Genomic DNA, 22,935 nt, shown 5'->3' with positions numbered 1-22,935 from the left:
CTCACACATCACAGTGATGCACTGTCTGTAGTCCAGTGTCTGAAAAGCCACTGTTTGATTTATTCTGTCCATTTTTCTAGTTGTTCCAAGGAAGGCCTTACTCTATCATGAGAAGAGGCAGAAGCAAAAATCTCCTCATAAAGAGCTTTGATGGAGGCTATAAGGATCTTTGACTTTATCTCAAATGCAAATGTAAGTCACTGTAAGATATTAAGAAAGAAGGTGGTGAAGTCAGAGAAAAATTAGGAGAAAGGACATTGCCAGTGTTCATCCTTTGAGAGGAATTAGAGTTTGATATCAGTCCCAGAAAGGGAATTTTGAAGCAGTAGGAAAAATAGACAAGCACAACATTTGGAGTTAGAGTGCTTACAGAGAGTGAGTCCTGGTTCTACCAGCTACTAATTATGTTGCCTTAGAAATTTTAATGAATTAATTACTTAGTAGGTGACACAGGTCAATGAACTTGCTTCTTCACCATCAAAATATTGGTAAAACCAATTCTCTCATAGGCCTCCTGGGAGAAGCAGCTGGACATAAGAATAGTCAAATATGTAGAAGTCAGGATATGCAAGTTCTAATTCCATTTTAGCCACTAATGTGTTGTGTCAACTGAAAGCGTAGAAAGATTATCATTGGACGAGAGCTTATAATTAATTAATTTTAATACCTTTAATCAGTAAATAAGAAAATTCAGATCTTGAACTTTTCTATTTAATTTATGATTTTTTACACTAATAAAATTATTATAGGCTTTGAAAATGAAAAAATTTTCCAGACCTCAAGTTTTAAGTTGGTTTTAAACCAACAAAAATGTAAAGTTTCATTCATATTTAAAAGGCAAAGGAAAGGGTCTTAGAATAGTCTGTGACTTCATTGAAAACATATAGTTGAGGTGACCCTAAATTCTTTTGCTTATGAATATGGGTGATAAAGTTGGAAACTAGCCAAGAATGTGGAAAGAAGCAAATAGTTCACTTTCCTCCAGAGAAAGTATGATTGGTGATAAGAAATACAGTGGTAAATATTTTTCATATCCTGTACCACAGTTTAGAAGAAATAAATTCAATGTCATCATAAACTAAAGATACAACTATTATAAAACATTTAAGATTCTTGTGAGAAAACTTGAGATGGGAGTTCAGGGTAATGCCAAAGTGAAAGTATTATTCTCTTAAGAAAGCTTAGTTAAAAGCTGTTTTTATGATTTCTAGCTTAGTGGCAAGCCATAATCCCTTTGTAGTTACAACATTAAATTATTGTCATTTTATATCATTTACCCTTTTACCTCTCCTCATTAAAAGTGAGTTTTTATAGTTTTTGCTTCCAGGGGATCTGGAGTAAGTATATTTTTTCCTATTTCTCCTGCTAAGTAGCTTCCCTGGTGGCTCAGTCTGTAACGAATCTGCCTGCATTGTAGGAAACCCGGGTTCGATCCTTGAGTTGGGAAGGTCGCCTGGAGAAGGAAATGGTAATCCACTCCAGCATCCTCGCCTGGGAAATCCCATGGACAGAGGTACCTGGTGGAGCCTACAGAGGAGCCTGCAGTCCATGGGGTTCCAAGAACAGTTAAATATAAGATATAAAATAAATGTGAGAATGCTTTGAAAGATAGAAGACGGTGGTCAGGGTGGGATCTCAGGACCCAAGAGCCAACATAAAGGTGAATTTACCAGGTATCTTCTTGCCTTGTGCCTCTCACACAAGATGCACAAGTGAAGTGAAGAAGAAGTCAGAAACCTGGAAACATCAAAGGATACAAACAACTCCCATCCCTGGCAAATCTCACTTTCCCCTGCCAAAAACAAGGAAGTAGGGAATCTCTCACCAGCACAGTGTGAGTGGGGAGGCTAGACTTCCATCCTCAGCAGGCCTTAATAGGATGCCCCAAACTCCTACCAAGGTGGTTTCAGAGAAGGCTAAGCAGGAAGGCTGAATTTTACCAAGCCCAGTATTAATGAGGGACCCCGCATGCAAGTTCCCTTGTCAGCCTTCCTGGACACTGACGGCAGTGGGAGCAAGCTTGTTAGTGCTGGGCAGTTGGAATTTCCACTTCCAGCTGGAGTGATATCAGAGGAGGTCAAGGGAAGAGTCAGAACTTTTAACCCCTGCTCACTGGGAACAAGGCCACCCTCAGCCCCATGGTATCATTAACTCTTATCCTTCCATCCAGCTTGAGATACTTAGCTGGTAGTGGTGTGCTAAGTCACTTCAGTCATGTCTGACTCTTTGTTATCCCATGGACTGTAGAGACTGCCAGGCTCCTCTGTCCATGGGATTCTCCAGGCAAGAATACTAGAGTGGGTTGCCATGTCCTCCTCCATAGCTAGAAGTGGAAATTCCCACAAATACTCAGCACTACCAAGCTTACCCCCTATGCCCATCAGTGTCCAGGGAGGCTAAGAAGGGAACCCGGATGTCTGTTCCCACCAAGAAGTAATGAGGCAGTCTCCTCCACATTTTTTCCTGCCAAAGCAGGGCCTGAGAACACAACTAAAATAAGAGGTTTAAATCATCCAGAGTTTCATAGCAGAGTACCCCAAATGTTCAGATTTCAGTAGAAAACTTACCTATCATACAAATAATCAGAAAGATCTCCAGCTGAATAAAAAGGCAATCAGTAAATGCCAACTTGAAGATGAGAGACCCTAGAATTATCTGTCTAAGTAGTCATCATACAAATGCATCAGTAAGCAACTATGAACATGATTGAGACAAATAAAAAATACAGATCATCAGCAAAGAGAAAATACAAAGAGAAGCTAGATGGAAAACTTAGAACTGAAAATACAATAACTGAAATTAAAAACTCAGGAGATAGTATGAGAGAAAAAGGGAGGGAACAGAGAAAAGAAGGAGTAAGGGATGATAGAACAATAGGAGTTACTCAATCCAAACATCAACAAGGATAAAACAGTCTGAAAAAGGAAAATGAACGAGCCTCAGAGACCTGTGGGACTGTAATAATTAATGTTATGTGGCAACTCGCCTAGGCCGTAGTATCCAGATCATTTGTCAAATATTATTTTAGATATTTTTGTGAAGGTATTTTTTAGATAAGATTTACACTTAAATCAGTAGACTTTGAGTGAAGCAAATTACTCCCCATAATGTGAGTGGGCTGCATACAATCATTTGAAGCCTTAATATAAAAATAATTACATCCCCAGATAAAGAGGAAATTCTGCCAGCAGACAACTTTGGACTTGAGCTCAAACTCTTCTCTGGTTTCCAGCCTGCCAGCCTACCCTGCCGATTCTGAATTTGCCAAGCCTCCACAAATGTGTGTGCCAGCTCCTTAAAATCTCTCTCTCTGTAGATAGATAGACACATAGATAGAATGATAGAGCTTGCCAGTAAAGAGGACAGAAAAAGTGCTGAAAGAAATGATGGTGGAAAACTTCATAAATTTAGCGGAAGACATAAAATACAGATTCAAGAAACTGAGTGAAACCCAAACAGGATAAACTCAAAGAAATCCACGCCACGAAATGTTACAGTCAAACTCCTGCAAACTAAAGACAAACAGTACATCTGTAACACAGTGAATAAGGAAATGATGCCTTTTCTATAGACAAAAAACAATTCAAATGACGATGGATCTCTGACCAGATATCATGGAGGCCAGAAGAAAGTGCCACAATATTTTTCAAGGGCTAGAAGAAAAGAAATATTAAGCAGAAACCAAACATACCAGCAACTTGATTTTGGACTTCTAGCCTCCAAAGCTATGACAAACCTAGATAGCATATTAAAAAGCAAAGATATCACTTTGCTGACAAAGGTCCTATAGTCAAAGCTATGATCTTTCCAGTAGTCATGTACAAACATTAGAGTTGAACCATAAAGAAGGCTGATCGCCAAAGAATTGATGCTTTCGAATTGTACTGGAGAAGACTCTGGAGAGAGTCCCTTGGACAGCAAGGGGATCAAACTAGTTGATCCTAAAGGAAATCAACCCTAAATACCCATTGGAAGGACTGATGCTGAAGCTGAAGCTTCAATACTTTGGCCACCTGATAGGAAAAGCTAACTCATTGGAAAATACCCTGATGCTGGGAAAGACTGAAGCCACAGGGAGAAGAGGGCAACAGATGATGCGATGGTTGAATGGCATCACTGACTCGGTGGATGTGAACTTGTGCAAACTCTGGGAGATAGTGAGGAGCAGGGAGGCCTGGTGTGCAGCAGGCCATGGGGTCACAAAGAGTGAGACACAGCTTAGAGAGACTGAACAATAATCACCTCCAAATAACGAGAGTAAATGTCTGTTGTTTAAACCACCCAGTCTATTATATTTTGTCATGGCAGCCTGAACTGTTTACCAAGGGAGAAACTGGGTCAAGGGTTTCTGTATTATTTCTAACAACTTCCTGTGAATCTATAAGCATATCAAAATTAAAAGTTTAATTAAAATATAATAAAAATGTACATAAATAGCCTGAAAATGAATCTTGTCTTGCAGCTCTTTTTAGAATGTCTTCGTATTCCTTAATATAATACCTCCCAATTTATATGATTCGACATTGTTTCAGGTGTTTTAGAGATGATGAAACTGCAACTTCTAGCTGGAAAATAGTTGCATAATCAGTAAGAGTTCAAGTTTTGGTACTGACTCAGGACTTTCTTCCATTTCAACGAACCTACCTTGGGAATCGCAAGTTTGCCTAGCCAGTGAAGAGGATGAATTGCCTGTATTTCCCTAACAGTAAAATGAAAATCAATGGAGAATTCTATAGGAATATATTAGGTCCAAGCTGACAATATTGGAAGCAGCGTGACTTTCCATCTCCCAAGGACCAGTCATAGTTGATGTGACTGGTCCTTGATTGAAGATGCATCTGAACAGGACCACCTGACCTGCCTCTTGAGAAACCTGTATGCAGGTCAGGAAGCAACAGTTAGAACTGGACATGGAACAACAGACTGGTTCCAAATAGGAAAAGGAGTATACCAAGGCTGTATATTGTCACCCTGCTTATTTAACTTATATGCAGAGTACATCATGAGAAATGCTGGGCTGGAAGAAGCACAAGCTGGAATCAAGATTGCTGGGAGAAATATCAATAACCTCAGATATGCAGATGACACCACCCTTATGGCAGTAAGTGAAGAAGAACTAAAGAGACTCTTGATGAAAATGAAGGAGGAGAGTGAAAAAGTTGGCTTAAAGCTCAACATTCAGAAAACTAAGATCATGGCATCCAGTCCCATCACTTCATGGCAAATAGATGGAGAAACAGTGGAAATAGTGGCTGACTTTATTTTTCTGGGCTGCAAAATCACTGCAGATGGTGATTGCAGCCATGAAATTAAAAGACGCTCACTCCTTGGAAGGAAAGTTATGACCAACCTAGACAGCGTATTAAAAAGCAGAGACATTACTTTGCCAACAAAGGTCTGTCTAGTCAAGGCTATGGTTTTTCCAGTGGTCATGTATGGATGCAAGAGTTGGAGTATAAAGAAAGCTGAGCACTGAAGAATTGTTGCTTTTGAACTGTGGTGTTGGAAAAGACTCTTGAGAGTCCCTTGGACTGCAAGGAGATCCAACGAGTCCATCAGTCCTGAATGTTCATTGGAAGGACTGATGCTGAAGCTGAAACTCTAGTACCTTGGCCACCTGATGCAAAGAGCTGACTCATTTGAAAAGACCCTGATGCTGAGAAAGATTGAGGGCAGGAGGAGACATGGACAACAGAGGATGAGATGGTTGGATGGCATCACTGACTCAATGGACATGGGTTTGGGTGGACTCTGGGAGTTGGTGATGGACAGGGAGGTCTGGAGTGCTGCGGTTCATGGGGTAAAAAAGAGTCAGACACGGCTGAGTGACTGAACTGAACTGAACTGAACAGGAGATGGTTAGATAGCTGACTCAATGGAAGAATCTGAGCAAACTCCGGGAGATAGTGGAGGACAGAGGAGCCCCACATGCTATAGTCGGTGGTGTCACAAAGCCTGATTTAGCAACTGAATAACAACAGCTGGACAGGATGCTTCTGAGAAGGCAGAAGAAGTGCAGATTCAAGGGCTTCATGAGCACACAAGGGTTAACTTCCAGTTAGTTATTCCAGCCCCAACCCTCCAGATGAGGCTTTCCTGTGCACACCCTCTGCATGTAGAGCTTGTAGCAAAAACCGTCTCCACAGAATACGTTCAAATATAACTATGTAAGGAATGTATGGGGGAAAGTAGTGAGCCTCTGTTTGCTTTTCATTAGGAATGGATTCCTGGTATTCACTGTCCCAAGCAGAAAATCAAGGCCAATTCCTAAAAACCAACTGTCTTTCTTTTGTGGGCCTGGGCCAGGTTTATAGGAAATATTATAGGATGCAAAAATAATGGGGCTGGGCTCAGAGTCCTCTTGCTCCAGCTGCACTCCCTGTGTTGGGAATCGAATCGAGTGCCAGGTTCTACCTTTAGCCAAGAGCCCAAGGTTTTATTTTGCATTTGAGAATTCAGGACAGAAAGAGCTTCCTGGGTAATTGTTATTTTGTGTGAACACACAGTAAGCTAAACTTACTGTAACAAGAGCCCGTTTGAATTTAGAAATCAGCAGATGTATGTGTTGACCAGTCATGATATTTGACTCACTGTTAGGACTTTAATTTCCTTTTTCAGGCTGTCAATCACCAAGGTGCTTTGACAAGAGGCTTTTTAAATGTAGAATGGAACTAAGTTATTCACCATGTTGAGTACAGCTATGAAAACCAGAATGTATCTTTCAGGTAGTCTGATGGCTCACTTGGACCTTTCATTTAACAAGAGGACCGAGTAAACAAATGATCCCCAACATCAACCTGAGCGTTTTATGTGATGGAAGTGCCACAAGCCATGGTCACGTAACATTAAAACAGTACGTCTTGGGGCTGCCTAGTGGCATCTTTGCCCATCTCTACTGTGAGGACTTTCCATCCCCTGTCATCACAACCATACTGCAGAAGGCCACTTGAGTGGAGGACAGTGACTTTGCTCAGGGCATTCATATCATCTGGATTTGTCCATTACTTAATTTGCTAGTAAAAATAATAGCTTTGTTGTTTAATTGCTAAGTCATGTCCAACTCTTTTGCAACCCCAAAAGAGTAACCCACCAGGCTCCTCTGTCCATGGGGTTTCCCAAGCAAGAATACTGGAGTGGGTTGCTATTCCACTCGGGAAGATCTCCAGGGGATCCTCCCAACCCAGGGATCAAACCTGCATCTCCTGCATTGCAGGTGGATTCTTTCCTGCTGCACCATCAGAGAAGTCCAACAATAATAGCTACTACTTATTAAATTGCAATAGTTTACCATGTACTGACAATTGATGAGACATTGCATCACGTAATATTTTAAAATGCTAGGCTTTATTGGAATAAGTGTCTTACTACACATTCACAGTGATCATAGATAATAAATATCTGTGTGTTTATTATCTCATTATCTTATTTATGCCTCACAAGAACTGAAGAGGGGCATTGGATTAACACTGTATTACACATGAGGAAAGTGAGCAGATAAGTGCCTATCCTGAAGTTGCCTGTCTGGCAAGTACCGAGGCAGAAGTGTTAAGTCTGGCTCTTAACACCCATGTTTTTTCTGCCATTCAACTTGTTGCATTGCCACTAAAACAGGACTGAGAGATTATTGTGTTGAAACAGAGTATCAGAATATTGAATTCTGATTCTGAATCCCTACAGTTTTTAAAACTCAAAAGATGTTCTGATATGTCCCATGTGTAGCAAGTTAGAAGAATCCATGATGCTGAAGTAAGTGTCTTTGAGCAGTTTTTCACCATTACCTTTGTTAGTTTGTGACATTTTATCTCACTTTTTAAAAGTTAAGTCCTGGACATTTGGTTTATCAACATTTCGTGCCTTCAGAAATCCAGTGTGTCCTGGTAGCAAGTGTTGTTTTTGGTCACCAAGTCATCTTATTCTTTTGTGACCATAGCCCACCAGGCTTTTCTGTTCATGGGGTTTTCCAGGCAAGAATACTGGAGTGGGTTGCCATTTCCTTCTGCAGGAGATCCTCCCAACCCAGGGATCAAACCTGTGTCTCCTGCGTTGGCAGGCAGATTCTTTACCTTTGAGCTACCAATGAAGCCTCCTCTGGCAGCAGGAGCAAAGAGCAATTTAAGCCTGGAGACCTGGGCCTTGGTTTTGTTTTCACATTAATTTTGATTAATTTTGCTGTTCTGACATTATACAGGTCAGTTCAACATTCTCTGCCAGGGTTTTCTTAAATGTCAAAGGAAGACAATGTCGGCATTACTTTACCAGACAGGAATGTTTTCAGTTGCAAGTAACAAAATACATGAATAACAGCAGTTAAAACATAAGGATGTTGATTCTTTATTTAATAAAAAGTATGGGGATGGGAAGCCTAATGGTGTCAAGGACCCATTCTCCCTTACGTCCATTGAACCCTATCCACTATTTGTTAACTTTCCATTCTCATGTTGTTGTCTTATGGTTGCAAAAGGGTTTCCCCAGCTCCAGCATCATATCCACACTTGACAAAGAAAAGAATAAAGAAGGAACAGAGCCAATTAAACTCTCCTTTGTAGCTGTTCTTTTAATTAAGAGGCATGCTCGGAAATCCCATGGCACACTTCACTGTCAAAAATTTGGCCATTTAGCCACCCATGCATTACTGAGAGACCAAGAAATTAAGCATTTGGCTTTTCAACCCTTGGTATTGGAGAGCAGAAAGGGAGAGAAAATAGTTTAGGATGATTTGTGTAGGTAATTGTCAGGATTAATACTCCCACATTCACGACATCAAGGGATTGTCCTCAAAACAGACTTTCCTCTTTGTTGTCATCCTAAATAACTTGTGACCAGTGTTTTAGACATTGTGTACATCCAATCATCTTTTTTCTAGATAATGTTATATATGTGAAGTATAAAAGTGCAAAGTAAATACCATATTCAGGAAATGATTTATTCCAATGCAGGAAAATGCTCACCTGTGATCTAGTGCCCAGTAAGTTTTTCATGTCATTCAAAGTCACCTTTTATGTTTGTGTTCTCTTCCTGTTTTAGTGAATAGTAAACTAGATGTGAGCTATGTGTAAATAATGCCAGAACATCTGGATTAAAAGGGGGAAAAAAATCAATTATCTGGATGTTTTGTCTACATAATAGCAAAACATGTAGCATTGTATAGACAAAACATCTAGATGATTGAATATTTTACTTTTCATCCAGACAGTTTGTTGTCACATGAACAAAAAACACTGCCAAGTTAAGGACATAAGAAAAAAACAGGATACAGCAAAACTTACCTTATTTGTAGAGTTCAGGCATTGTTGCTTAGGTTATTATGGTAAAAGAGGACAACTGATGAGCTATTGTGTCAAGTGATACTTTAAAATGCTAGGCTTTCTTGGAATAAGCTTCTTGCTACATGTTCACAGTGATCATAATAAATGGTGGTTCCATTATGAGATGCTTAATACACACACAAACCACTTTTTCTTCGACATGGTGTTTATTTTGCAAATGAAGCAATGCATTCACAGAAAAGAACAGTGACTACCATTTATATCCTGGAAGAACAAATATAGAAATAAATTCTAGTTGTCTAATCATTGGTCAACCCATCAGTGCATATCAGTACAAATTCTTTAATTATTTATCTTTGCTGTTCCAAGCATGTTGCTGGCCACTTTTTCATGTGTAAATCATCATTTAATTTATTCTGTATTAATTTTGTGGGATTCCAGTTGTTATTCCCACTTTTAGATGAGAATTTGGGTATTAAATATGAAAAAAGTCTATAAAACCTTATAAGTTATGTCTGCAAATAACATGATGCTAATTTTTTTTTCATTTAGCATGACTTACTTTGTGTCAAATAAATGAGAGTCTTAAAAGACCAAATTTCTAGAATTTGGGGTTATGATCCCTAAAAAGCTAGGATATATGGCTAAATACACTGCCTTTCTATTTTATTTTGTGTCATTCTATTATTTGTTTTGTTTCTTTCCCATGTTCTAAAGCCAGTATACTTACATTGAGAACTAAAGTTGACAAAGGAGGATATTAGTATTCAACAGAAATCTATTTTATCCTTAAAAAACTGATAGAGCAATATCCTTAAATGCTATCTGTAGGGCCTCACTGAGATAACAAATTAAGTTTTATGACTCACTATTCCCATTCCTTCTTAAGGGGACTGTTCCAAATTCAATATGCAGAGGTCACTAGGGGAACATTCAGTCTTCAAAGTCCGCTTTCTATAGTCTCTTCTTTTTCTGGCAATGACTTAGCTGGATGGGGTGGTAAGTAAGACCTAGCAGAACTATGGAGCCAAAATTTGTGTGATCAGGACCCAGTGGGTCTGGGATTTTGCAGGTCAAAAAACTTTCAAAACTACCAGAAAAAAGGGGATGGGTCTGAGCCATAAAGCAGTAGAATTTTCAACTCGGGCCAAAGTAGTATATCATTCACAACAGAGAAAGTCATCCTTGTGATAACCCCTGAGCCCTGCAGCCACTTTGTTGAAACAGATTTTTCTGATTTATGACTGTGGTATTAATATTAGGGCTGGAACAAGTCTCTGTTTTTTAAAGAAAAAACTCACATCAACTTCCAGTCCAGGAGCTTCAAGGTAAAGCCTACAGGCAGCCCGTTCATGCATTTCCTAGCATTACAATTCAGCGTCCAGTGAACGCAATGTTTAAAACCTATATTGGGTTCTAGAATTAGATAGTGGTAATGGTCGCACAAGTTTGAAAAGATATTGAAAAGTACTGAATTGTACACTTCAAAAGGGTGAATTTTATGGTATGAGAGTTTTATCTTGGTTTAAAAACACTGTATTGGACTAATTCAAATGGCTTCTTGGGCATCAAATAGATCTTACAAAGCAATATTTTGGTGATTTAAGTGTAAATGAAACAGAAACATATGGAGTACATTTCTGCAAAATTGCACATGATTTCAGAAATTAAGGGGGAAACGTTCTTGGCAAAACTTAGTTGGGTTTCATCTAATCCAAAATATTTGAAAAATAAATTGAGACATTTCATAAACCAAAATACAGCTGTTTTTTCCATGCAGTATGTATTTGCTATGCACTGTCTTTCTCACTAAGTACGTTTTCTACTTATATTGGAAGGGACAGTAGGTTCAGGTACCCAGGTATATTGAAGGCATCAGATAGCATAAAGCAAGGTCATTGTTGGTGAAATTTTGCTATGGTAAATTAAACAGTATTCTCAAGGAAATATTCCTTACTGAAACAGTTAGAGAAAAAAACCTCTTGTAACAGCCTCTGAGTTAAATTCAAAAGCACAAAAAACTGAAATCTCTGACTGTTCATCAGAGGCTATCTGATCTCCATTATACATTAAAAATCTCTGGGCATATAAGTACCACTGTTACTGAAAATGCAGTCTTCTATATGGCTTAATAAAACCTGGCCATAAAAATGGTAGATATTTACACATATATCCAGTTTTTGAAGTCGTTGTGCAAAACCTTGAAATCACTCTAAACCCATATATTTATTTTCTCCTTTCTCTTCTGTTTTGTCCTAGACTTCAAGCTAAGCAGCAACTATGAGTATCCTTTTCACAGCTGATTTCCAGTGCCTGATGAATGCTTTGTACCCACAAAGATGTGTTAAATCAATGCTCTTGAGAGAATGGAAGTTTAACTTTCCTGCTCAAGGTCTCAAAGAGACTTTCCTTGACCACTTACAAACACTGGCTCTCCACTTTGTATATACTGAATGTTCTTTTAAAAAAAGAAAAATGTATTTGGTTGTGCCAGGTTATTTTAGTTGCAGCCTGTGAAGTCTTAGTTGCAGCATGTGGGGATCCAGTTCCCTGACCAGGGATAGACCCAGGCCCCCAGCATTGGAAGCAGGGAGTCTTAGCCACTGGACCAGCATGGAAGTTCCTGCACTGGCCTTTCTTTACTTCCTAACTTGGTTTTATATTGTACATCACTATTTGTCCACTATCCGACTCTTTGGCTAGAAGGTGTTTTTTGTGAGCCCAGGCACTTAGTTTTGTTCACCACTCTCTGATAATCTGAGGATGAATTATTAGAAGATACAGAGAAATAAGAGTTAGACTCAACCATTACTTGGACATTGGTCCCAAGGCCAGTAAAGGAAACAATGAAAGGGTCAGCGCCTGTCTCACAAGTAACCATTTTTAAAGTACTGGAATTTACATCATACCGAACTGCTGGACCCAGTTTATCCATCTCCACAGATCTGCTCAGATAAGGCTATACTAAGGGCTTTGGCAACCTGACCTGTTTTCTGGTCCCCGTGGAGCCAGCAGTAGTTCTTGTTTCTGCTGTGATGGTAAAACCCCACCATGATGCTATCACATGGGCTTACACCATTGATTCTGACAGTCTTTAGCAGGGGCAAGGACCTTCAGCAGTGGGACGCAGGAGCTCTAGCATCTAGGTCTTACCCAGCTGGACCCATAGAAGTCTGGCTTCTTTAGCAGCTACACAGAGGGGCTGATGATAATGCCCCATAGAGGGATCTTTGGACAGTTAAAGATGGAGCAAAACTGGCAGATACATTGTTCATCTTTCCACCCCAATTCCATTGGCATGTTCTGAGAAGTAAGAATTCCATTTTGCCTTACCGGAGACATTTCATATATCCGCACAACTAACTCTGTTTTCCTGTGAAACTGTGGCCTTCTTGGTCATGCAAGGACGTGATTTGTCTTCTCTTTTCCTTCCTTTGTTTTTTCCCTTCATTGATGCTTCATAAGATTAGAAGGTCAGCTTTGTTATACCATAATTCTAGGCATCTAGGCTAAGACAGGGAGAAGGCAATGGCACCCCACTCCAGTACTCTTGCCTGGAGAGTCCCATGGACGGAGGAGCCTGGTGGGCTGCAGTCCATGGGGTCGCTAAGAGTCGGACACGACTGAGCGACTTCACTTTCACTTTTCACTTTCATGCATTGGAGGAGGAAATGGCAACCCACTCCAGTGTTCTTGCCTGGAGAATCCCAGGGACGGGGAGCCTGGTGGGCTGCCGTCTGTGGGGTTGCATAGAGTCGGACACGACTGAAGCGACTTAGCAGCAGCAGCAGCAGGCTAAGACAATTGATCATAGAAAGCTGCCCCTTGGGATAAGACTTTGTCTGGAGGTGATATGAAGGCTGTGGTGTGTAGGAACAGTTACTAACGCTTTTCTCTAATGATAATTGAGGTATTGGAAATCAAGGCATCAGGAGACAATGTGGTTTCTGTTCGTGATTGGTAGGAGGGAAGTGGTAATAATAAAGATGGTGGTGAGGAGTGGGATACTTCTGTTAGCCATGGAGGACGTGTCAGAAGTAAATGAAAGGCTTAGGGCAACACATTGCCAACCTAAATCACACTTTGAAAACCCCCCGAAAACCTCTCTGGCAGCTTTAAAGCGAACGCTCCGTTCCTTTAGACTGAGGAAAGATTGTATGGAAAACTCTGGCACAGTATCTGGTTACCAGGATGACAGAGTCACAAAGGAAACTAAATGCATACCATAGGTCCTTTGTGGTAAAGGTGAGAACTGAGATAAAGAGTAAGAGTGGGGAATTTTATTTAACATTTTACTTTATATTGGAGGACAGTTGATTAACAATTTCTGTTAGTTTCAGGTGGACAGAAGGTGATTCAGTTATACATATACATGTGTCTGTTCTTTTTCAGATTCTTTCCCCACTTAGGCTATTACATAATACTGAAGAGAGTTCCCTATAGGAACCAAGTAGGTCCATGTTGGTTATCCATTTTAAATATAGCAGTGTGTACATGTCCATAGATCAACACATGTGATGATCTTGATCCTTCAATTCCCAGAACTCTAACAGTCAGCAAAAGAAGTCCCTTTCTTACCTAACACAGAAGAACAAATGTCCTTTGCCTGGTGATTTTGTAAACACTTCACCTGAACCATGCGTCTCTCAATATGACTTTTTTTTTTCCCCAAATTGTCTGTGGGTCTGTGTCAAACCAGTCAATCCTAAAGGAAGTCAACCCTGAGTATTCACTGGAAGGACCGGTGCTAAAGCTGAAGTTCCAATAATTTGGCCACCTGATGTAAAAGAGCCAACTAATTAGAAAAGACCCTGATGCTGGGGAAGATTGTGGGCAAAAGGAGAAAGGGACAACAGAGGATGACATGGTTAGATGGCATCATTGACTCAATGTACATGAATTTGAGCAAACCCCAAGAGACAGGAGAGGACAGAGGAGCTGGGCATGCAGCAGTCCATGGAGTCACAAAGAGTCAGACAGGACTTAGCAACTGAACAAGAACAAACAACTGTGCCTACTATCTCTTATTGTGACCAGGCTGGGTGACCACACTTAAAGGTCTGAGGTTAAGTGGATGCAATTACTCTAATAGTGATGTTGAACTAAGGTTGGGAATCATAGTGTTTAATCTACAGGAATTTACAGCAATTATGTTTGAAAAAGTGAGAAAAGACAAAGAAGTGTTTCGATAACTGTGGGGTTGCTTGAGTTGTATAATTTAAAAATCAAAGTCTGGTGAAGTCTGAAGGATGATATCAACAGCTACAGAGAAAGTTCATGTCACTCTATTTCAAGATCTAAGTTAATTCCCAGACCCAGAGTCATATGATTGATTGGAAGGGAGGTGTGGTAAGTGCGGGAAAATAAACAGGGAAGGTATTTCCCCAGTCCTTCTGCAAAGGGACTCATGGCCAATTTTCAGAGCCACCATACCCTAGGGAAAGAGTACCCAAATATTAAAGACCTATTAGATATAGAATCTGAGCAGCCATTCATCTAATCAGACCTACAATGTTTTGTGGTCTCTTGCTCGGAAGGGCACTTTAAAGAAATTTGAGGAGATGCAATAGATGGAGAGAACTTCCAAGAATGTGGGTGGGGCTAGAATTGGACACCCAGAATGACTTTGGAAACCAGAAGTTAGGGTTGGTGGAGACAATAATCACGTATGCTTAGAGAAGTTAGCAAAGGAAAAAGTATATGGCAAGATGGAAACCAAGAGAGGAAAGAATTTCAAATAGGAAATGGTTTGTCAATTAACATTCTGAAACAAGATTTCCATTTGTTCTCAGGATTAACTCTTGAATGTTTGTTTCCATTTGCAGAGTGGTGGAAGACAAGTTCTGCCCACTGAAGTTCATGATCAAAAGGCATTTCTTTTATTCTTTTATTTTCAAATGGTTTTCAGAAAGAGACTGGGAAGCTTTCTCAGACTGGGGCTGAGGACGGGGCAAGAATAGATGCCTGAAGTCAAGTTTTGGCTACGGGGAATATGGTGTGAATGGAGAGAGAGATTGGTTTAGCTCTCACACTGCCTTCTAGCATTATAGCCTTAAGCAAGTGGGTAAAAACTGGAAGGGGCTTTGGGAGCCATTAAACAGAAAAGGAATTTTGAAGACTGTTTTAGCCTGAGCTTCCTGGAAAACAGAGCCTGAAGCAAAGTTTACAGGCTAACACTTTATCAAATTATGCCAGCCCATGCATAAGCAAGAGGAGAGGGGAAGTGATTCAGGGCACAAAGAAAAGGCAAAAGCAATATGGGGTTTCCTTACCCAGATGACCACATCTTCCCAGGAATATACAACCCTTTGCCTGGTCATTTAAGAGTTTTATAAATTGTTAAAATGAATAATTGAATTTATCAATCAATATTAAATTAATTTATATATATTGGCCACAAACTGAAAAGTAGATAAATTGAGAAAAAAAGAGAAAGGTTGTGTCTATTACACTGTTAGAGTAATCTGCATCTCACCTAATTTCATAAACAGAGTCTAGAATAGATATTTTTACAATCAACTCTGAATTTTCAGTTATGTAGAAATGTCCTTAGGAAAATATTCAAGCAATTTCCCCAAAGAAAGATTGTGATGGTAAAGAATGTCCTGTGACCATTTATGGAACTTTAATAAATTATCCTCTGATAGTTGATAGCTTTGGTTTTCAAGAAAATAGTGTATCTTCCATGATAAGCCATGCTTATGCCCAGTCGCTCAGTCATGTGTGATTCTTTGCGACCCCCTGGACTGACCACAGCCCTCCAGGCTCTTCTGTCCATGGAATTTCCCAGGCAAGAATACTGGAATGTGTTGCCATTTCCTTCTCCAAGGGATCTTCCCGACCCAGGATCGAATGCTCATCTCTCTTGGGTCTCCTGCATTGGCAGGCAGATTCTTTACCACTGGCACTGCCTGGGAAGCCCATGATAACCATTCAAAGTTGTCTCCAAGTTCTTGATTGAGGCATCTCTCTGGTCTACCTAAACATCTTCATCACACAACCCAAATGAATCTCATCTTTTCATAATTCTCCCCCCCCATAGCACCTACGTTCTGTTTGGTCCTTCTCCACTCGGACCTCTGACCCACTTCTATCACTTGTTAGGGCTTCACAGAGTTTCATGTAACACAAACCTCTTGAAGTTGAAAGCCACTGTGTGTATCAACAAGAGATTACGATATTGACATAAATATAGACACAGAGATTTAAGTAATTGAAACAAACCATTCATGTTTAAACAACATGAAAATAACAGTTTTACCTCCCTGAGAAATCACTATCGATACAAGTGTTTCCCCAGTCTGTTACAAAAGTCATCACCAGCACCAGCTGTCACTTCTTGTTTCCTCCCAAGTAACTGGGTCTATTTTCCTTGATAAATATGAAGACTGTTTTTTAAAGGACCCTCTTTTAAAAGCTGGTATGTTACAGACTTAAAATGTATTCCCAGTTTACCAAACTTTTTCTACAGTCTAACCAGAGAGTCATGCAATGTTTTTCTAACTAAAAATGCGGCATCATTTTAACCTTCAGACAATTTCTTTGAAGAGTGTTTAAAAAATCTGGAGTGCATATCACTCAGCTTGAGGCTCGATGTTGACCTAAAGGGAAGAGATGGTGATGGGTGGGAAGGAGCCTTAAGAGGGACGGGATATATGTCTATTTCTAGCTCATTCACATTGTTGTACAGCAGAAACTAACAAACATTGCAAAGCAATTATCCCCCAAATATATATTAAAAAAAAACAAACCTGATAAATCTCTTTAAAAAAATCGACAATTGGGAAAAGACTGTGGATGCTAAATGTGAAAACTGCCTCAGAATGGGGCATGACCCTATGAGTGAAATATGACAATAGCAAATGGCTAGCAAGGTCTGGTATCAGTTCCCTTGGGTTTGGAGTTTGCTTTCATTTGTAGAACTTATAAGTAATTGTAAGTATAATAAAGTAAGTTTTCAAGTAAAAAAAAAAAATTGGAGTGAACAAAAAGAACTATCTTAGGAGTTGTTTAAATAGGACCAATCTTCAGTCACCTACGCCACCTACCTGTGTATAAAAGTTTGACACTGAATTGTACACATGTTCATAATAAATGCACAAAGTATTTGGATCTGTGAATTTTTCCTTTTTTTTCTCTTAGCTAAATATAGTGGGAGTGAAAATATTTATTCAATGAAAATGTCACATTTTGTGAGTCATTCATTCAACAATTTGGTTAATTTAATTTTGTTGGGCATTTTTATAAATCCAATATATTTACCCAGAGGACTTTTGGCACTGGCAACATATTAAAATCAGTAAAAAAAATAAAAAATAAAAAAATAACTATCTAGCCTAGGATGGGGAAGACTCAATTGCATCCAGATGAGGACCAAATCCACTTCATGTTTCCAAAGCAAATAAAATTAATTGTGTCAAAAATTAATCCTTTGGAGACTTCTGGAATGTTTATTTATTCCCATTCTAATTACTATGGCATTTTAGTGACCCTATTTTGCATTATCTACACATTCCCTCAACTTCCTTCTTGTGTAACTTTTTGTTCATTATCCTCCTTATTTCTGAGCCAGATAGTTTTTCTGAACCCACAACTGAAACGGAGAATTGAGGCAAGGATAGAAGGGATTTGAGTAAAGAAAACCACATGTTTTCCAAGTTTAGGTCTCATTTTGGACACCCAACTAATTTGTTTGGCCCTGGGATCCCCATGCTCTCCTTTGTCCAGTGCGCCTCATGAGGGACCCCTCTTTAAACACTCTCTTGCAGCCTATCTGTCCAAGGCTCAGTGGGCATCTTTCAATGCCTAGTGTTGAGATTCACACATGCGTGATTTCCATGGGAGAGTTTACAGTGATTGCATGTTGAACAAAGGGCACAAATTTCCAACTAGAAGATGAATAATTTCCTGAGATCGAATGCACAGCATGGTGATAATAGTCAACAACAGTGTATAATAGACTTAAAGTGCTGTGAGTAAGTCACAAAAAAGAAATGATTGCTATGTGACATGATTGAGATGTAAAGTAATGCTACTGTAGTAGTCGTATTATAATATGTTAATGTATGAAATCAACACATTGTACACCTTAAACTTACACAATGTTATACGTCAATTATATCACAATTTAAATAAAATTGTATTATGAATGAATGAACAACTCTTTGAGCCATTCCAGAAGAAAATTATAGCTTAATTATAACTTAGTTTGGATCAAGAGAATTATTCCTAAATTTGATTTTATTTTTTACTTTGGCCATTTCCCAAGTTAAACCCAAAGACAAATAATAAACATAGTAGAATAATGTGAAACAAGTTGTAAGGGCAGTTTTCCTAAGGAAGTTCTAGAAACGAGTTGAGAAATTGAGCATCTTTGGAAGAAGTACACTCTTCTAAGGTGGGCCCTGGGAGAGTCATACTTAACCTCTGAGAATGACTAAGCCTCCATGTCCCCATTTAGCTAACAAGACCATGGTATTAACTCAGCAGTGATGGTTCTTTTATTCAGAATTACACTGTGTTTTTATTTCCTCTGCATGAGTTTTGACTTCCTGACATTTTTGTAGATAGTCATGTCCCCCAGCACTTTCAGAATCCTCCATACGTTCAGGGTAGTTCTAAGGATGTAATAAGGTCACTATATTCCTATGCTGGCAGATTTTTAAATACATTTCTTCATCTTTCAATCAACTAAGTTTAGAAAAAAGTTATTTGCTTTAACCCATGCAAACAGAATCTTGATTTGAAAATAAGTTCATTTGTATTAGTTAAATGAGTTCAGTAATCTACTTTAAATTAGAATGAATTATTTTTAAACAAGAATAAAAATGCAGACAGAATTTCTATATCTGGATAGAGTTTTTCTATTTCTTTAGCTACTTTTAGCCACTTTTATTTGCTATATTGCTTCCCATTTTAGTACCACAAAGTAGGTTGATGTGCCTTATATAAGGGATAAGCTGAAGAAACTTAATTTTTAAAAATTCTGTTAGACCTAAATCGGTTACTTTATACAATGCCAGTCACAATAGGCTAAATCCAAATTCATGTGGCTTCATTTTATCCACCTTTACAAGGAATCTAAAGACTATCCTTATTACTGTTGTTTCCAATGAGAACTGACTCACTGGAAAAGACCCTGATGTTGGGAAAATTGAAGGCAAGAAGAGAAGGATAAGATGGTTGGATGGCATCACTGACTCAATGGACAGAGTCTGAGCAAGCTCCAAGAGTTGGTGATGGACAGGGAGCCTGGTGTGCTGCAGTGCATGGGGTCATAAAGAGTCGGACACGACTGAGTGACTGAACTGAACTGAAATGAAACAACCAAGGATTTCCCTGGTGGTTCAGTGGCTGACTCCAGGCTCCCAGTGCAGGGGGGCTGGCTTCAATGCCTGGTCAGGGAACTAGATCCCACCTCCTATGACAAAGAGTTCACATGCCGCAAGTAAGATCCCACATGCCACAACAATGGTCGAAATATAATAAGAATAAATATTAAAAAATCCAAACATCTGACATATAATTTCAGAACATTCCAAAAATTTCTTGAACATCTACTTTGTGCCAGTAACTCCCATTGAAAGTTAAAGTGTTAGTCACTCAGTCCTGTTCAACTCTTCGCGACTCCACGGACTATAGCCCGCCAGGGTCCTTTGTCGATGGGATTCTCCAGGCAAGAACACTCGAGTGGGTTGCCATTCCCTCCTCCAGGGGATCGTCCTGATCCACTGATCGATCCCAGGTCTCCTGCCTTGCAGGAAGATTCTTTATCGTCTGAGCCCCCAGGGTAGCCGTCACCTAATAAATAGTGGATGCTATGAGGCATGGCCCAGATGTCCCTTCAGGACTGGCACACTCATTCCCTTGGCTGCTGGGTATATTGGTAACTGTTGTGGCAGCTGCTTCCTTCTCTGTAAATAGCCTTTGACCAAAGGAACTGCCCCACTACAGTTTATGCCTCCTTCCTGGGGGGAACCCATCCAAGAGCTAGACGTAGACCTGCCCCCGGTCTCACTTTGGGATAACTGCAGACCATCCCTGTTCTCAGAGAGCTCTTCTTGGATCAGCTGGGGCCTCTTTTGCTTCTCAGTTCAATGTCTCCCTCTGTCTTATCCTGCCTCTCTCACTTCTACAAGTACTATTGCCGGTTCACGCCCGATCAGCCTCCAAGCTTAATCAGTCTCAGTATCTTCTCCAGACAACCAGACCTGAGACCTTCATTTAGTATTAGCATACCATTTGGGGTCTTACAGCAATTCAGACACTTTTTTTATTGTTGTTGCACGAGATGTGTTTTCTCTAGTTTCAGCCAGCGGGGCTACTCTTCACTGTGGTGCCTGGGCTTCTGCTCTAGGACATGGGCTTCAGAAATTGCAGAACGTGGGCTCGGTAGTTGAGTCACAAGGGGCTCAGCTGCTCCGCAGCATGTGGAATCTTCCCTGATCAGTGATCAAACCCATGTGCACTGCACTGGCAGATGGATTCCTAACCACTGTGCCAATAGGGAAGTCCAGGCACTTTTTAAAAATAGTCAAGGGGAAGATAATAGCTCAGTAGGAAAAAGCTTTTCAAGAAGAGGGTGCTAAAACTCATGGGACAGTAGAAATGGAGTTGTTACACAGCAACATTCCAGGCACCTGCAGACCATGCTCTCTAGAAAGTGCCATGTGGCAGATGGTCCACCGTTTGGCTCCATCCTAATCTGAAAATGATTCTTTCTACCAAAATGGAGATTGATGGAGCTCTCCCAATTTCAGGGTGAACACAGAATACAGAAGTCAATAAAGAGAAAACTCAGATGACTGAGTCTGAAAATGCATAACTAACCAAAAAGAAAGCACTAGAAGACATTTCTGGGTAAAAAGGGAAGTGGGGGTTAGGTATTTTGTAGAAGCAACACCTCTAGGGACTACAGATGTTATCTTTTTTTTTGAGACTTTTTTTTAAAGTCTTAATGGGGTTTCCCAGGTGGCACTAAGTGTAAAGAACCCGCCTACCTAGAGGAGACCTAAGAGACATGGGTTGGATCCCTGGTGGGGAAGATTCCCTAGAGGAGGGCATGGCAACCCACTCCAGTATTCTTGCCTGGAGAATCTCCATGGACAGAGGAGCTTGGTGAGCTATAGTGCGTAGGGTTGCAAAGAGTCAGACACAACTGCAGTGACTGAGCACACACCCGAAATTCTCAACAGTGAGTTTTTGGTCACTGTACAGGTAGAGACTGGGATATAAGGACCACTGGGCAAGCAAAAGACTCTTAAGAGTGACATGAGTGTGAATAGCTTGGGGCAGAGAGAAGGGACCCACAGAACCTAAATAATACAGGCAAACCAGAGATCTCTCCTTTTAAAGCAGATCCGTGGCAATCCCATTTAATCCACCCTTTCAGTTTAGCTCAGTTCAGTTGCTCAGTCATGTCTGATTCTTTGCGACCCCATGGACTGTAGCATGCCAGGCTTCCCTGTCCATCATCAACTCTCAGAGTTTACTCAAACTCATGTCCATTGAGTTGGTGATGCCATGCAACCATCTTATCCTCTGTCATCCCCTTCTCCTCCTGCCTTCAATCTTTCCCAGCATCAGGGTCTTTTCAAATGAGTCAGCTCTTTGCATCAGGTGGCCAAAGTATTGGAGTTTCAGCTTCAACATCAGTCCTTCCAATGAACACCCAGAACTGATTTCCTTTAGGATGGACTGGTTGGATCTCCTTGCAGTCCAAGGGACTCTCAAGAGTCTTCTCCAACACCACAGTTCAAAAGCATCAATTCTTTGGCACTCAGCTTTCTTTATAGTCCAAATCTCACATCCATACATGCATACATCCTCAGAAAGGAGTTTCTCTGCTCCTTCAAAGGAAAGGATTTGACATTAGGATTAGACAAACCCTTTCTTTATATATAAACTCTCCAAATAAGAGGTTATCTTCACATTTCTTTTGTCTCTAGGTTCCATGTCAAGGAACTTTTCTAGACATTTCTGTGGAGAAACTTTATATCACTATGGCCTTCACCAAGATTCTGGTGCCTCAGGTGAATAGGTCCATGACATCTTTAAATAACTTTGCCCTTAAATGACCTTCCTTCTGTCTTGGGCTGCTACACATAGTATTTTCAGAAGGCTGTTCTTTATTGCTGATTATCTCCTGTTGTGCAGGAGACACTGGGAGCTAGAAGAACTCAGATTGGCTTCTGATGCTTCTATGTGGCGCTAGTGGTTAAAGAATCCATCTGCCAAGGCAGGAGACATAAGAGACAGGGGTTCGATCCCTGGATCTAGAAGATCCCCTGGAGGAGGATACAGCAACCCACTCCGGTATTCCGGCCTGGAGAATCCCATGGACAGAGGAGCCTGGTGGGCTACAGCCCATAGGGTTGCAAAGAGTCAGACACAACTGAACACATATGCATGCTCCCACTAAACCGCCCCACGGTTTATAGCAAGATAGTGCACAGAAAAGTTTTGGTTTCTCTTTTTGTATAATATGTATAGTCCAGGTCAGTGTTACCCAATAAAGTTCTGACCTTTGTGGAAATATCCTATATTCTTTGTTCTCCAATATGGCAGCTCCCCACCACATATATCTATTTAACACTTGAAATGTGGCTAGTGTAACTGAGAAATTCAACATTAAATTTATATTTTATTAAATTATAATTAATTTTATTTA

At 40.1% G+C, this 22,935-nt stretch overlaps 1 long non-coding RNA gene across 1 annotated transcript in view; it reads left to right on the top strand.

The window, feature by feature from the left end:
• The window catches only part of LOC110147151 (uncharacterized), a 65,497-nt gene extending 48,119 nt beyond the window's left edge, over positions 1–17,378 (top strand). Inside the window, exon 4 of the long non-coding RNA XR_002316762.2 lies at positions 11,526–17,378. This is a non-coding gene — a long non-coding RNA (uncharacterized lncRNA). The remainder of the gene's footprint in view (positions 1–11,525) is intronic.
• Positions 17,379–22,935: the final 5,557 nt, after the last annotated feature.

This window comes from Odocoileus virginianus, chromosome 14 (genome assembly GCF_023699985.2).
Source record: "Odocoileus virginianus isolate 20LAN1187 ecotype Illinois chromosome 14, Ovbor_1.2, whole genome shotgun sequence".
NCBI classification, from domain to species: Eukaryota; Metazoa; Chordata; class Mammalia; order Artiodactyla; family Cervidae; genus Odocoileus; species Odocoileus virginianus.
This window is presented reverse-complemented; position numbering and strand designations above follow the sequence as displayed.